The sequence below is a fragment of the Pithys albifrons genome, chromosome 1 (genome assembly GCF_047495875.1).
Source record: "Pithys albifrons albifrons isolate INPA30051 chromosome 1, PitAlb_v1, whole genome shotgun sequence".
Lineage (NCBI taxonomy): Eukaryota > Metazoa > Chordata > Aves > Passeriformes > Thamnophilidae > Pithys > Pithys albifrons.
In genome coordinates, this window is record NC_092458.1 from 120,654,111 (window position 1) to 120,669,001 (window position 14,891).

At 39.9% G+C, this 14,891-nt stretch overlaps 1 long non-coding RNA gene across 3 annotated transcripts in view; it reads right to left on the bottom strand.

Moving 5' to 3' along the window:
* LOC139676745 (uncharacterized) overlaps window positions 1-14,891 on the bottom strand; it is a 147,004-nt gene that overhangs the window by 52,603 nt on the left and 79,510 nt on the right. The window contains exon 3 of one of the 3 annotated variants that reach the window (XR_011698720.1): window positions 2,608-2,704. The exons of the other annotated variants lie outside the window; for them this stretch is intronic. This is a non-coding gene — a long non-coding RNA (uncharacterized lncRNA). The remainder of the gene's footprint in view (window positions 1-2,607; window positions 2,705-14,891) is intronic. 3 annotated transcript variants of the gene reach the window in all.

The window sequence follows — 14,891 nt, forward strand, 5'->3', positions numbered from 1 at the left end:
TCCTGGTTGTGTAGAGCTAAAAACCAAATTGAGAAAGGAAGGTACAAAAGAACTTCTACCATAAAATTACCCAAGGCCTGGCTTGCCCCTGTCATTTTAGCAGTGACATGAGTCCATTGCTGCACCCAGTAAGGCAGGTCCTCCACTGAGGCCATTCAAGTTCTCTGCTCTAGAAGGGATTTATGAGTGAGAAATAGGTGTGATGGAAATCACCAAAAGATTTTGTACTGTCTGTGGCACTGGAGTTTTGATCTGTTTTACTAGGGTGCTTCAACAGACATATTTTCCTATGAAAAAATCAAAATAGAATATCTCATAATAATTTCAGTTTGAGAGAATACCTGAAATGACACATTTTCACAGGATATGTTCTTTCTTGTCCATAACTGTGAAATATATTTTCAGAATGTATTTATTCAGAAAAATGGTTATCTATTATATTTTATTGTTGTATCATTTTACTTTTGGGGATATTTTTGATCTTGGCAGTTTATGAATGTTTTACAGGCCAAATAAAATTTTAAAATGAGCACTGAAAATTTAAAAAATGGACCAAAGACCATTTTGCAAAAACACGGTTTTGTAGGAAACTGTGGAATGAAAAGTTTGTGATTCCTGCCTTTTCTGTGGAATTGCAATCCCAAATTTGGACAAGCATACCTCTTTCATCTGGGAAGGACAGTGATGCTATCAAAGATCTCTGGTAAACTGAGTTGAGTTTGAGCTGATGCCACAGTGTCATCTTCTCTTAATGCACATGTCAAGTGACATCATAACTCATTTCCAGTTCAGCCTTCCTTTGATCTTCCAGTTTGCTCTCATGAAGCTTTGAGAACAAGTTCAGAGATACTCAGGCATTCACAATGATTTCAAATCACTACTCAGCTCCTTTGGAAATAAAAGCTTCCCTGGGGTACTGCTGTGTCTCACTGACTCAGACTGCTCAGCTATGGGCATCTCCAAATAACAAGCAAGTGAAACGATGCTGCAGTCTAGAAAATATCACCTCCTTGTCACAGAAGAATTCTCTAAGTTACACCATCTGCAATTTCAGCTGGTTTTCTCATGAAGTTGTAGCCATTTTTAAGTTCTAAGACACTGAACTAGAAAACTATGACTCATAGTTAGGCTATGATATTTGGTTGCTTAAACTATTTTACCTTATCCTGAGATTACTCAGATATTTCTTCAGTATAAGCACTAACTTCAGTATTTTTTCACCTTGTCTCTGACATGAAGCAAGACAGTATTCTTAAGCCTCACTGGTTTCAAGTCAAGATCAAGACAAGCACATCACGAAATAGCTGACTCAATCCTGCAAAGATTTGTGTATTTCACTGTACACATGGAGGCTGCCCCACTAACATCCAGCACATGTGCATGCTTTTGAAGGATAGAGAGGAACAAGCTTAATTTCCAAAGAAGTTAATGCATGTAACTCTCACTGACTCCAACATCTCTGTCACTCAGTGTCTCTGGCCTTGGAGCTACATGTGCAGGTGCCAGTCTGAAAATTTGAAAGTCTTGACCCAAGAAGTTAATTTGAAGTTAAAGCCGGGATTTTCCATGAAAGCTACACTGACCTGGAAAGGCAGCATTCTGCACTGTGGAAGATAATATGCCCCCTCACACTATCTCTCTTTGAAATTCGTGATGGGGCATTATTTTACACCTAATCATAATCTCACCTGGAAGCTGTCTCCTGCTGCAAGGGAAGTCAGAGTTCAGTAACAAGTGACTACTGGCTTTGCCAAAGAAGAGAAGTAGCCATTCTTTAAATTATTCCCTTCAGTTTGATGTGCCATATCATTGGAGATGTAGCACCTTAACTTGAGGGATCTATTACTATTCACCTACATTTGCCACTGATGTGATGTAGTCAATGAGACAATGGTTTTCTTTCCTTTTTGCACCTGGTTAAAATCACTGGGAAAGGGAGTAATTTCTTCTTATATGTCTCACGATTCACCTTTAATATGAATATGATCACATATTTCTGTGTGTCCATGTGTGTGCACATATGACTATAAACTACATAACCATCTGCAGAAGAATGTTTTGATTCAGGTACTCAGATGATAAAAAATGTGAGTACTTTACTGGACACACTGAAATTGCAATTTTGTAGAAAAGGTGTGGAGAGTTTTCTGTTTCTAAAAAAAAAAAAAAGGAATTATAATAATAATAACTGCCAAAAGATCTCTCTACACAATGGGACAAAGCTTTCCAAATAAAGGGCAGTTTGCCCATAGAAACATGCAGGTCAGCATGTGCCTGTTGCTGTCAGATGTGTTACCAGGGAAAAGACAAAGCCTGATTCCAGCCACAGGATACAGAGGAATGTCGAAAGATGACCAAAACCCATCAGATTTCCCTGGTATTCAGAGTATATAGATGAGTCTGATGTCAGATACCAATCCAGGAAATATACGTCATTATTGTAGCTCAGAAAAATATAGAAGAAAAAATAGGACACTACAATCTGATGTTGGAATGGAGTAATTTCATATTATATTTTTCTTTTGAAAGAATATTAGCAAGCAATTTTCTTCAATGATATTCTTTAAACAAGAGTTTTTCTAAAGCAAAAAGTGTCTCTGTCCACACCTGCTCAAAAAGATGTAAGATTTCTCACCGCAGGGAAGTAGGACCATATCATGTTTTGTGCATGAAATCCTGATTTTTTCTGGCTTTTGCAGGTACCCTGAAGTGAAAAACAATTTACCTGCTTTAAAAAGTGTCACGAAGCAATCCTGTATCATTTAAATTCACTTGTTCAGTTGCTTATGGGAAAGTGGTTTAGACTGAATATGTAATTTCCAGATACCCATATTCAAGATTCTTCTACTTCTCAGTGACTGCAAGTGCAATTTTTTGCTTTGTGTATGTCCAAATATTTTTATTTTTTTTCACAACTATTTATGTGTATAGATGACTCAAGAGCATATATGAACCTTCTTAACTTACTGACTTTTTTCTGACCCCTACTTTGTGGATGATAAAGGATTCATAGTCAGAATGCTGAAAAAACATGGCACCAGAGGAAAATGTCATAGCTTAAGAAATATTCAATTAAGAAAGTGATAAAGCAATAGACTTTTTTTTTTCCCCAGGAATGAATGTGGAGATTTCCACATTCAAATTTTGAGGTCTAGGAAAGTTGCCTCATTCTTTATTACTTACATTAGATTGACACTTACTTTCCTACTGACATTGGCAAAGTCAAAGAGATGATGAACTTTTCTCCTTATTTAATGTAGGGTTAAGTACAACCAATGTCCTGAGCATTTTACCAGCTGAGAACTGGACTTACCACACCATTATCTTATCCATTCTTGCCACCAGAATCCAATTAAGAAAATCCTCCCTTGGTAGAGCAACACAGATAAACACAAAGTGAATTTTAAGGGACAAGGAAAGAATTGGGACCTCTGAACTTCTCACTTGTATTTAGAAGGCAGAAACGAATCACTAGCAGATTTTCACTTTTTCTCAGATGGAAGAAATGGGCAGGCAAATACTAAGTTACATTTTAGCCTTCTGGCCTTACTTGGTGGATCTCATCAGGAAAATATCTAAAACCTACAACTGTGTGTTTTTAAAGACCCACTCTCTCATTATGGAGCGTTTGAAAGGGGAAAATATAGTTTAACAGACAAGTTAACATGTATATACACTGTCAAAGAAACAATGTGTTGTATCTTCTTTGCTCTTTTCTTTCTGCTTTTTCTTTTTCTTCTTTTTTCTCTTTATTTCCCTTTTTATTTTATTTTTATTTTCCCTTTTTCCTTTTCCTTCCTTCCTTCCTTCCTTCCTTCCTTCCTTCCTTCCTTCCTTCCTTCCTTCCTTCCTTCCTTCCTTCCTTCCTTCCTTCCTTCCTTCCTTCCTTCCTTCCTTCCTTCCCTTCCTTCCCTTCCTTCCCTTCCTTCCCTTCCTTCCCTTCCTTCCCTTCCTTCCCTTCCTTCCCTTCCTTCCTTCCCTTCCTTCCTTCCCTTCCTTCCCTTCCTTCCCTTCCTTCCCTTCCTTCCTTCCCTTCCTTCCTTCCCTTCCTTCCTTCCCTTCCTTCCCTTCCTTCCTTCCCTTCCTTCCCTTCCTTCCCTTCCTTCCTTCCCTTCCTTCCCAAATCCTGAATTCTTTCCTTCCTGAATTCCTTCCTTTCCTTCCTTTTTTGTCATAGTCCTTTTTGCAAGATCACAACTGGTGGCTGTGGTCACTTCAAGGTGACTCCAAGGTCACTAGAAAATTATTAGGACATCCTAAACAGAATATTTGAAGTAACCTCCTATTCCCCTCTTTGTAGAGTTTGTATACATAGAAAATCAGAAGGACATTCAAAACACATTAACCAAATTTTTATACAACAGCTTCATCAGATGTATTTTCCTACGAAAAAAATCAAAATAGAACCTTTCATATTCATTTCCTTTTGAGAAAATAACCCAAACAACACATTATTATAGGATATGTCCTTTCTTGACCATAACTATAATATGTATTTTCAGAATCCATTCCTTAAGAAAAATTGTTATTTATTATATTTTATTGTTACATCATTTTACTTTTTGGCATATTTTTAATCCTGGCTGTTGATGAATGTTTTGCTGGCCAAATAAAATTTTAAAATGAGCACTGAAAACTTAAAAAGCAGATCAAATACCATTTTCCAAAGTGATGTTTTGTAGGAATGAATTGTGGAATGAAAAGATTGGAATTCCTGCCTTTTCTGTGGAATTGCAATTCCAAGTTTGGACAAGCATACCTTCTTCATCTGGGAAGGATAGACTGATGCTATCAGGGATCCCTGGTAAACTGAGATGACTTTGAACTGATGACATAGTAATGAAGGTTTTAAATTCCTAAGCCATCCAACTGTCTATTAACAGCCCTTTAAACTTATTACATACACACTGATACCAATCTGCTTATTACTGCAGAAATTCTAAACATAAACATTATTATGAAATCTTATTTTAACCACCAAGAAAGGAGAGAGACTGAAACATCAGGCAGTTTTTCTTTGTCTTGTATTCCACTGTGAGATTGGAGTTCGACATAACAGCCCTGTAACCTGCTCTGAAAGAAAAATAAGTCCTTATAGGACAAAATGCTCAGCATTATTCAAACAATTTAGACTGAAAGGGCTTAGGGAAAAGGTAGGTGAGACAAAGAGAGGGAGAAACATCACAGCTGAGGAATATAAAATACAGAAAAGTGTGGTAAAGACACAGATGCGTGCTTTTGTCAAGAAATGGTTTCTTTTTTAGAAGGTTAATTAACAAGATAATGTTTTATAATGTGTGTTGGCACTATCAGCCAGAAAAGGGTTGCCAAAATGGACAACCCCTTCATACTATGAGGAAGAAGACAAACCCCTCTGAGTATAAGCAATTTTCTACCATTAGGTGTTCCTATAAGGCTCTTTTTCCTACTTTGAAGTGAAAAACAATTACACTGTCTGTATGGAATACAATCCCACTTTCCCTGGTGTGTTTAAATTGCTAAGTGTGACTGCCTTCCCTCTTTCAGTTTTTGTTTCTGGACTGATTGTGCTCCCCAGCCTGATTTCCACTTGAGTCCACTCAGGAGTAGGATGCTGAAACATGATTGTTTCCACTATTGGAGGTTGCCTTTTTATAATGCCACACACTGCCTTAATGAGCTTCACCCTGAGCACACGACTCAGCTGGCAGTGAAAAACAGGAAGCATTTTGGCACACATTTTCTCTTTGTGGGGTGAGACAGGAAGCAGACATGAGCCCTGGCTAACGGTCACACAATTAAATGGAAACAGGGAGCTGCCCTGCCCTTGGTGCAGCATGAGATCCAACCTGGGTCACCTCTGTAGGCTGCCTCAACCCTGGTTTGGATTGGGGATCTACAAGAAGCATCCCCCTTAAAACTCACATGCACGTGGTCTCCAGGAGCCTGAGCCAGCAAAGTCAAGGAGAAGTCTGTCTGCAGAGGGAAAACCTAGAGCCCAAAAATTTTCCACAAAATCTGGATCAAGCCCTATCTCTTTCCTTCTGGTGAGCAAGGAACCTTTGAATTAAATGTGTAGAAAAGTTTGTCAGGGGAAGATTGCTACCATATTTAGTCCTAGAAGAGTCTTTAAATACCTGCAGAGTTAAAGAGGAAGTGGCATCTGTATTTACATTGAGCCACCCATGTCATGCAATTACAAGTGCAGATACTCAGGACTTGAAGAAGAAAGGCATATTTTGGTAGTAATTCCTGTAAGTGGGCCCATTTCAGCTGTTGACAAACAAAGGATTTAATTCTCCCAGCTGTCTTCATGGACTTTAAGGACTTCTGAGTCCTTCTCACAAATGTGTCTGAGAGCCCCTATGGTTAATTCATCTTCATCCTTGTCCTCTGACAGTCAGTCAGACTAAGCTGTACTTAGTGATGTTGTGGGACATAGAACTGAATGTATCCATAAGGAGTAGAGAGGTTGAGTGTCTAACTGAACAAATTAATCCTTTAGGAAAATATGAAGGAAAATACTTGTAAGTGGACTACTGGACTAAAAAGGTTTCTTTCTAAGGTTGCATTCCTCTAGAGACCACAAAACCACAAAAAGACGTGTCCTACTGGGCTGCTTATATCTTTCTTTAACTGTCTTGATTTACCCACAATTATATACAGTCTGTTGGAAAGCCATGCTCTTTTCTCCAAATGGGACCACTCAGGTACATGGACATTTACAAAGGTCTCTCCAACACTGCCTGAGTACCTGGATGAAGGAACAAGCTTTCTCTGTGACCTACTCTATTAACAGTTCATAAAATACCACCCTCCTCTATCACAGATATCATACCCATCGGTCTGATTGTCTCTCCAAAGAAGGGAAAGTTGATGCTCAGTGTCAGGAACTGCTGTTCACGAGGAATGGAAGCTTCTGCCCAAGCTGCTCCTCATTGCCTGCTGCAGGCAGCCTAACAACTGCCTGTCCTTCCTCTTAACATAGAACAGGTAACACTTTCCCCTCTGTAGCCACTAACTGCCTAAGTGGCTATTGGGAATTGGTTGTTAGATTTATTTCTTCATCTGGGGTATTTTGTAATAGCAGCAAGCATGGGAGTGAGGGTGTGGGGAAAACACTAACCTTCCTTTCTTTCATTGGTAAATGACACTAAAAGCAACTTGGAAGCTATGCAGAATTTGTAAGAACAAAATATAATCCCGTTCTACACACTGAGACATTTTTTCTTAGTGCAAACTTAGCAAAGGTGCATGAGAGAACATTTTAGCATGACAGCATTAATCTATGTTTCATTATGTCTGTCAGGACAGGATTTATAAGGATAAAATCTATGCTGAGCAGGAGCATTTTCCTGAAACTTTGAGTATGATGTTTCTGAAAGATGGCAAGGTGAAATTTGTATCATGTTCATTAAAAACCAAATCCTACAGTTCTTACCACTGGCCAAACAAAATTTCTAAGCTAGTGCCACAGGGACCCTTAAAAAAAAGATAGAAAAATTCAAAATGATAGTAGTGTTCAGTATAGTCAGGATGTCATCTCTCTCTAAGAAACTTTGTGTCATAGCATCATGGACAGTGCCTATATAAAGCAGTGTCATTCCAGTAGCCAATTATTCCCACTTACTGAGCAGAAACTGCATAATGAGATGTGATAGCGTTTCCTGAGATGCAGAGGAAGAAGTAATTAAAAACATCCCACCGGGTAATGCTCATCAGCTTCTGCATACTCTTCAGGTGAACTGCTAAATTTTATGGGAAACTTCACCTTTCTCATCCCAGTGGTCGGCCCTCACCTGCTTTAGGTGCAAGGACTGAACACTCATCAAGAACTGTTTAGGGTTTTCTCAGTGTAAATAAAAGAATAAAGAATCCTTTACAGTAAAGAACTTTGACTCATATACAGCTCCAAGTAATTCACAAAGAACTCAATATCTCCATGTTGTAGATGGGAAGGCAGGTGACCATGGTCATCCAGAAGCAAAGCCTGGAGAGCTCTAAAGTCTTGACCCCTAACAGAAGGGCTGCATTCACTAACTCAGATGCAGAAAGGACATTTCAGGAAATAAAATCCATCTCTGCTTTCCACATTATAACAACTATCTCCTTAAAAAGAAAAGTTCTGATTGATACAAAATAAGACAGCTGGATGAATGGTGGAAAGATGATATTTGATCACCTTAAATGGAAAATCCAAGCAATGTAGACAGTCTGCTCATATGTCATTCACAGGTATGAGTCTATACAAGCCAGTTTTGTAAGAGTTTGTAGATCTTTGTTTATGATTGTTTCAGCTTCAAATCTTGTTGGCATCTACCCACAAACTTGTCATCTCTGGAATCTCCAGCTTATACTAAGTGTAGGCCCTTTGAGGTCTCTGAAAACACATGGAATATGAAAAAAGGCAGAAGGGAATTGGGAAGGGAGAAGAAGCAAAAGACAAAGCAGAAAACATATGAAAAAAACACTAAATTTGAGAGAAAAGAAGCAGGAGAAGGAAGAAGATTAGGAGAAGGGAAGAGTCATGAGAAGAAATATAGAAAGAGAGAGAGGGAAATTTGGTGTTAATTATGTTTATTGTAGTTCTTCATGCACAAAATTACGAAGTGAAAACAACATAAACAGATCTGCTGCAGGCATGCTAGAAAACAATCCATAGAGCAAGAAAACGTTACACAGGAGCTTGGAGTGACTTACTGCATTATTCACTACGTAGTAATTGCCCCAAAGAAATTAATGAGACTTTTTGCAATTAGTTTGGCAAATAACTGGAAAGACTTGTAGGATTCTTTGCTGGAGATTCCTTTGCTAAATAACAGATAAAAGATAACCAAGACCTTTAGAAGCTGGTTGTAAAAATGAAAAGATATGCTCTGTGCAAGAGAGGCACCCCAGTGCAGGACCTCTCATACCAGAAGGAGGATATAATATAGCAGGAGACAACCCCTGCTCACAGAAGTTGCAGAAAACATTGGAATGAAGAAATAATCTGTGTTGAAAAACATGTGAACAAAAGATTTTAAAAGTCCAAACCTTGAACCCCAACAAATTCACAAATCCACTGATACAACTGGCCCAGCTTTCAGCTATTCAGATAGTACAAGGGGAAGTATAACAGGAACAATCAATTAATTTCAGTATGACAAGATCTGACAGGGTCAAGTCATTCTGCCGAAAGAACTGCATTCTCTTCCCCACTGATTAAGGCCAACAAGGACACAAGTACCCCATTCAGGGCTTTTCCCCTTATTCCTAAAACTGTAGTAATTTTATTTTCTCTCTTAAATGAAGAAAAGTTCATAAAACCCTTTGACCTGAAGGGCTGAACAGAGAGTACCTCCTATCCACAGCAGATTTCTTTATTTCCCCCTAGAGTTTGGAAGGTGATCAGAAAGATTTTTCTTTTCATTTCCTTATTACCTGTTTCTACCTTTGAACTTTTCTAATTTAGAAATCCATGATTCTTCATCTTCTTCTTCTCAGGTCTCTAGCTGTTGGATCTTCCCTGATAGCAGCTAACAAGGCTGGGATCATTAACGGAACAATCAAGGAGAAAATCTAGATACATGTTAATGGGAGAATATTCTTTCTTGTTATAACACTGACAACGTATCTTAAAGTTTCCTGTCAAAATGTCCTTGAAATCTGCTGAGTGTTATCCTTGCCAAACACATTGTCACAAGAATTCTGCTTGTTTCTAGCAAAATCCTCTGAACTGGTTGGTACAATTTCTGACTTAAAAAAAGATAATTTCAGCAAACTATATACCCAGCAACAATGCAAAATTATAACAAAGTGTCTACACTCCCAAAGGATGTGTGTGTACAGGTCTGTCTGCATGAGCACATGTCCTGCACAGTGTGAGCTGGCACCTGAGTGCTGAGCATCTGGCACAGCTGCAATGTCAGGGGTGCAGTGCATGTCACAGGTGGAGGTTTGTGAGTCATCACACCAATAGTGATTAATTGGCACAGCACGTCGGCAAAGCTTGGACCAGCCTCAGGCTGCAGCCATGGGCAACCTACACAGTTTTTAAACCACCACCTGCCTCCAACACTCATTAAACACACCTGCCCACTGACCAGTTGAATATGACTGATGCATGCAACTCTCTGGAACAGTCTGTCTTCTCTTACGTCCTTAACCTGTCACACTCATGCTGTATTTCTCTCTCAAAACCTCCGAACAGAGCAAAAGTGTGTCCATGGAAACCTTTCTTGCTCTACACGAGCTATGCAGTCTGTTGCTACACTTTTGCATCGAATTTGTTGCGGGTGCTTATTCACTTGGAATGAAACTCTAAACTTGTCTGGAGACGTCCTGAATTATTCATAGACAACATGTACAAAGATAAGTCAGGGCATGAGATGTACAACATCTCGTGTTGAAACCAACATGGTAAGAGTGAGTGATGCCTTGTGGGAGAGCTGCATCTCAACCACTGGGAACGACCTGGAACTTGATAACAATGATTAGGACCCAAAAGCCAGTTTGCCTTTGACAAAGGAAGTCTGTTGAAGTTTTGACACAGCAGCTGCCTTTGCCTTGGTTTGGTTGTGGACACAGTGTTGAGGCCTGAGGTCGATTCCAAGTTCATATTTGGAGATTCACCGGAGCAGTTTTGTGGGCACATGAAGACAAACATATCTGATAGAGCTTAGGCAGCTAATTACTTTGTTATATCTATCAAGAAAGTAGTTAGATGACTACATATTGACTATACCTCCAGAGCTGCAGCTGGAAACTATACATGGAAGTTGGATGAATAAGTCAATTTCAGATTTGCCATCCAGCATCAGCTTTGAGCCCATTTTTCATACATTGAAGGTGTATTCACCTTAAAGTGTTTGTGCTTTACTAGCAATTTCTACCTTCCTCTGGAGTCTGGTGCCCAAAGAGCCAGCAGCCAGTGTTTGTGAACCATTAGTTGACCTATTTTGAAAATGCTGGGTCCAGTTCTGGTTGCACAGCACTCCAGTATATATTATGTGACTTCCATTTCTAGTCTGAGTCTGCAGGATAGAAATGGCCCCATTTATAAAAACATCATCTAACCAGACAGTCGTACTTTTCTAAAAAAAAATAAAGACATGGATATCTATTTCTCTGAGGAAAAACTAAGTGAATTTCCCAATTGGAGATCTCCATCTAGGAGGACGTGGATTGGATGGCACAAAAAGGTGACATCAACCTTCACAAGTCTCCCTTGTCCATCAGGGTCTCATCAGCACTGTAGTGACAGGCACTCCATGTCTGAACTGGGAAAAGACATGTTTTCACAGTAGCTTGAAGTGGGAGATGAGGTGGTTTCTTACTGAAAACATTTCTGTAGGCCCTGGATTAAATAATCAGTTGAGCTTTCATGTTCATCCTTGTCTAAAACAGAAAATTTTATTTGAAAACACAAAATCTTGGTTCTGATGCAGATATAGCCATTAGCAGACTTGAGAAATCATCCTAATTTGAAGATATTAGTCACCATGACAAGGTGCCATGTGCCACAGCACAGGCTAAATAAGAAAGCTCCCTCCATAAGCCACCATGTGTTGACCAATTTGACCACTGGGAAGAGACATGTTCCTATTTAAATTAACTCAAACTTCCCTCTGTGCTATCTTTATTTTAAAATCAGATTTATACCAGTTAGCAATTTTCCCCTAAAGCACTTTACAGATCTGTGCCATCACAGTTGGTGTCTGACTTTCAGCTGTCAGTAACATAGAACTGCAAGATGTTTTTAACTGAAATTATATATATATATATATCTTATATTTAAATTACTTCATAATTGTGTATAGAACCTTGTTTTTAAACACACTGGAGATTTTGTACACGTGCAGAGTTTGTTAGGAATCCAAGAATTTTCTGATTCTAATACTCCTACGGAATATGACTAAATATTCAGCAATGCTTCAAATTAAGTTAATGCCCCACCCCAGCAGATCAGTTCTTCAAACAGCCTACATTCCTTCACCTGGGAGTGGAAGGAAATCATGAAAAAAAAGTAAATAAAGGAGTGAGATGGAAAGCATTTTTGCTGTGCAATTATCTTGATTCCCAACTTGCACTCCCTGAGAAACAAGAGGGAAGAGCAACCCTTTAAATGTCCCTCGGTCATGGCATGGAAAAATTGCTTGCAGATGAGTAATATCATCTGTGCTCACTTTGGCCAGCATCTTACTCTGACAGGCCACTGAATTTAGAGAGAGACCTCAATGCCTTATGTTTTAAAAGCATAGCAGATAAGGAGTGAGATATCTCTCACAGCACCACTTCTGCCCAGCTCTCATTGTGGGCTGGAGCATTGAGGAGGAAGTGTTCAGGACATTCTTCTCTCCCATTGTGCAGGATGGTTTTCTCTTACTCAGCCAATTTCTCTCAGTCTACTCCATAAGGCAGCACTAAGCTTGGGTTCCTGGCTCACACTGTAATTTTCACACATAACTTACCTGTCTGGGTTGAAGGGTTGGGGAGGAGCATCTTTCCACACATTTCAGAGTACACTCATCCACCTCCACAGACCATTTCATACTTATTAAGCAAATATCACGATGACACCAGACCTTCCTTTCAAACCATCTGGAGGGAATAACTCAGAAATTTTGCAAGACTTTTTCTTTCTTCCCACTATAATTATTTCATTACCATAAACCAGTCTGCTAGTAGAAAAATCAGTGAATTATGCACCGTGCTGAGCAAAGCCTTGGTGCAGGGTCCATATTTTGCCATTTAGCTCATGACAAAACTCACATGTTTATCAGTCATATTTGGGAGCATTACTGCTCTTCAGCAGAGATTTTTGCCTTCTGAGGAGGCGGTGTGTGTTCCATACACCCTCTGAATCATATTCTGCTTTTTAGATTTTGGTATGCAACGATGACACAGCAAATTACACCCTTGTAATATGAAAAGATAATATTTTTCTAGCAACAGTTCATAATGCTGTGACCAGCTAGTCCAAAATGGTTAGCAACGACACATACTCAAATTCTCAGAGGCCTGCTGGTACTGCAGTTCCTCAGTGTCTCTGATTTCCCAGTTTTAGGCTTGAAATGAATGGAGCACCTTGCATGAAGGCATTCCACTCTGGATCATACAATAGTGGGAGTTTCAGAAGAATCTAAGCTTTCTCTTCTTTAAGAAGCTCATCTTATATTTTGTGTCTTGTTCTCATGATGAGACAGCATCTTTGATGACATCTGTGTATATATGTTCATGATACAGGGAGACAGGGTCGTCCCTAAATCCTCTTCACCTCCGAAAAAGAGATAAAGGTGAGCCAGGGAAACTCCATTGCACAGCATGTGCTGCTCCTTACTTACTTTGACTTGACATTGATGGATGCATTCAAGTATTTACAAGCTGCCTGATGAGATGACTCAGAGAAAGTTTGAAAGAAACAGCACGGCTGACACCCCTGCTTGAAGGGGGAGGAAGTGGGAGGGAAAGATTGCCTTGAGATCAGAGTTTGTGGTTTTTTAAAATGCTGCTGCTTCACAAGCCCACTCTTTGTGCTAGAGTAATTATGTGGGTGTACTAGGAAAAAAAGCTAAGCAGTTTGAGAAAGGTCTGGCTGTGAGGAAACCCAAATTTAAAAATCTCAAAGTAGAGCAAGTCAGTAGTCCTGGAGGAGCACATGCAAGCCATCTATGCAAGAGCCTAGAGCAGTTACTGGGTCAGTCCTGGGACAGTTTGGGGTGCAGGTCAGCCATCTATGGGCAACAAACTCACTTTTCCATCATCCTGTCTATAAAACTTCTCCCTCCTGGGACTGTCCCCAGTCTGTGGTATTGCACGAGACATGGTCAGCACATTTCTCCTGTAACCTGAAGACTACTTTAATTGAAGGCTTCTGTGACCATATGAGGATGAGAACAGGAGTAGGGATTTGAGGGCCAGAAAGTCATCCAGACCTCTTCTCTCCCTTACAGCATGTGTGGCTGAGCTCTGGAGATGTGTCCTGGTACCCACCAGCACCAAGCCTTCTTGCTCAGGGTCAGGCTAAAGCCATGGCAAGACACAGAACATCCACTCTGGAGATCCTGTCTCTCATCACTGACTTTAATGAGTAGGAAGCAGAAAGAAAAGGGCATCCTGTCCTATGAATTGCCATTTTTGAGCTGTTGCGCAGGAAATACCTGCATCAAGCTGGGAAGGTACTCCCATAAGGCATCAAATTTAACTCTTCCCATTTTTCTAACAGCTTGTGTAGATCACAGAGCTACAGCATAGAAAAAAGCCACAGAAGGGACTTTCTTCATGGTTCCACTTGGGAGTGATGATCCCCCACCTGTCCTTATACCACCTCCACATGTCACAGCCCAGGAAGGGGAAGTGCCTTTTTGAGGCCAGTGGTGCAAGGGAAGTGTGGTTAAGACTTGCACTTCATCCCCATCCTCAAGGTGTAACCAGCATGGCAAGAAGAATGAGCCCCCCAAGTAAACACCTGGCACAGTTCCCTAGCATGAAGCAAGAGAAGGCAAATTTAAACACTTGGCACAGTTTCCCAGCATGAAGGAAGAGAAGGAAAAAGACCGTTCCATCTTCAGAGTGTATACTACCCTTTATTGAGTCCTGACAGGGATTTTATATTGCACCACTGCATAAAGACATAGCAAGGATGTGAGCTATTTCTCATCTGCATTCCTGTATTAATTCTTCAGAAAGCTCCCTTTGGAGTTTGTTTCAGGCAGCTCCAGAAACCATTCAGAAATGTCTACAGCATCCTCTGTCTGCAGCTCAGTCAAGCTCCACTCCAGCTGTGGGTAGAGGTGCTGCTGTGGAAGTGGGAGCTTGGTATGGATTACCCACCTCAGGACCTTCCCAGACACTGCAGCAGACACATACTGTAACTTGTAAAAGAAATATTCTTCACCTAAGGATTTATCATGTTATTATTTATATTCATT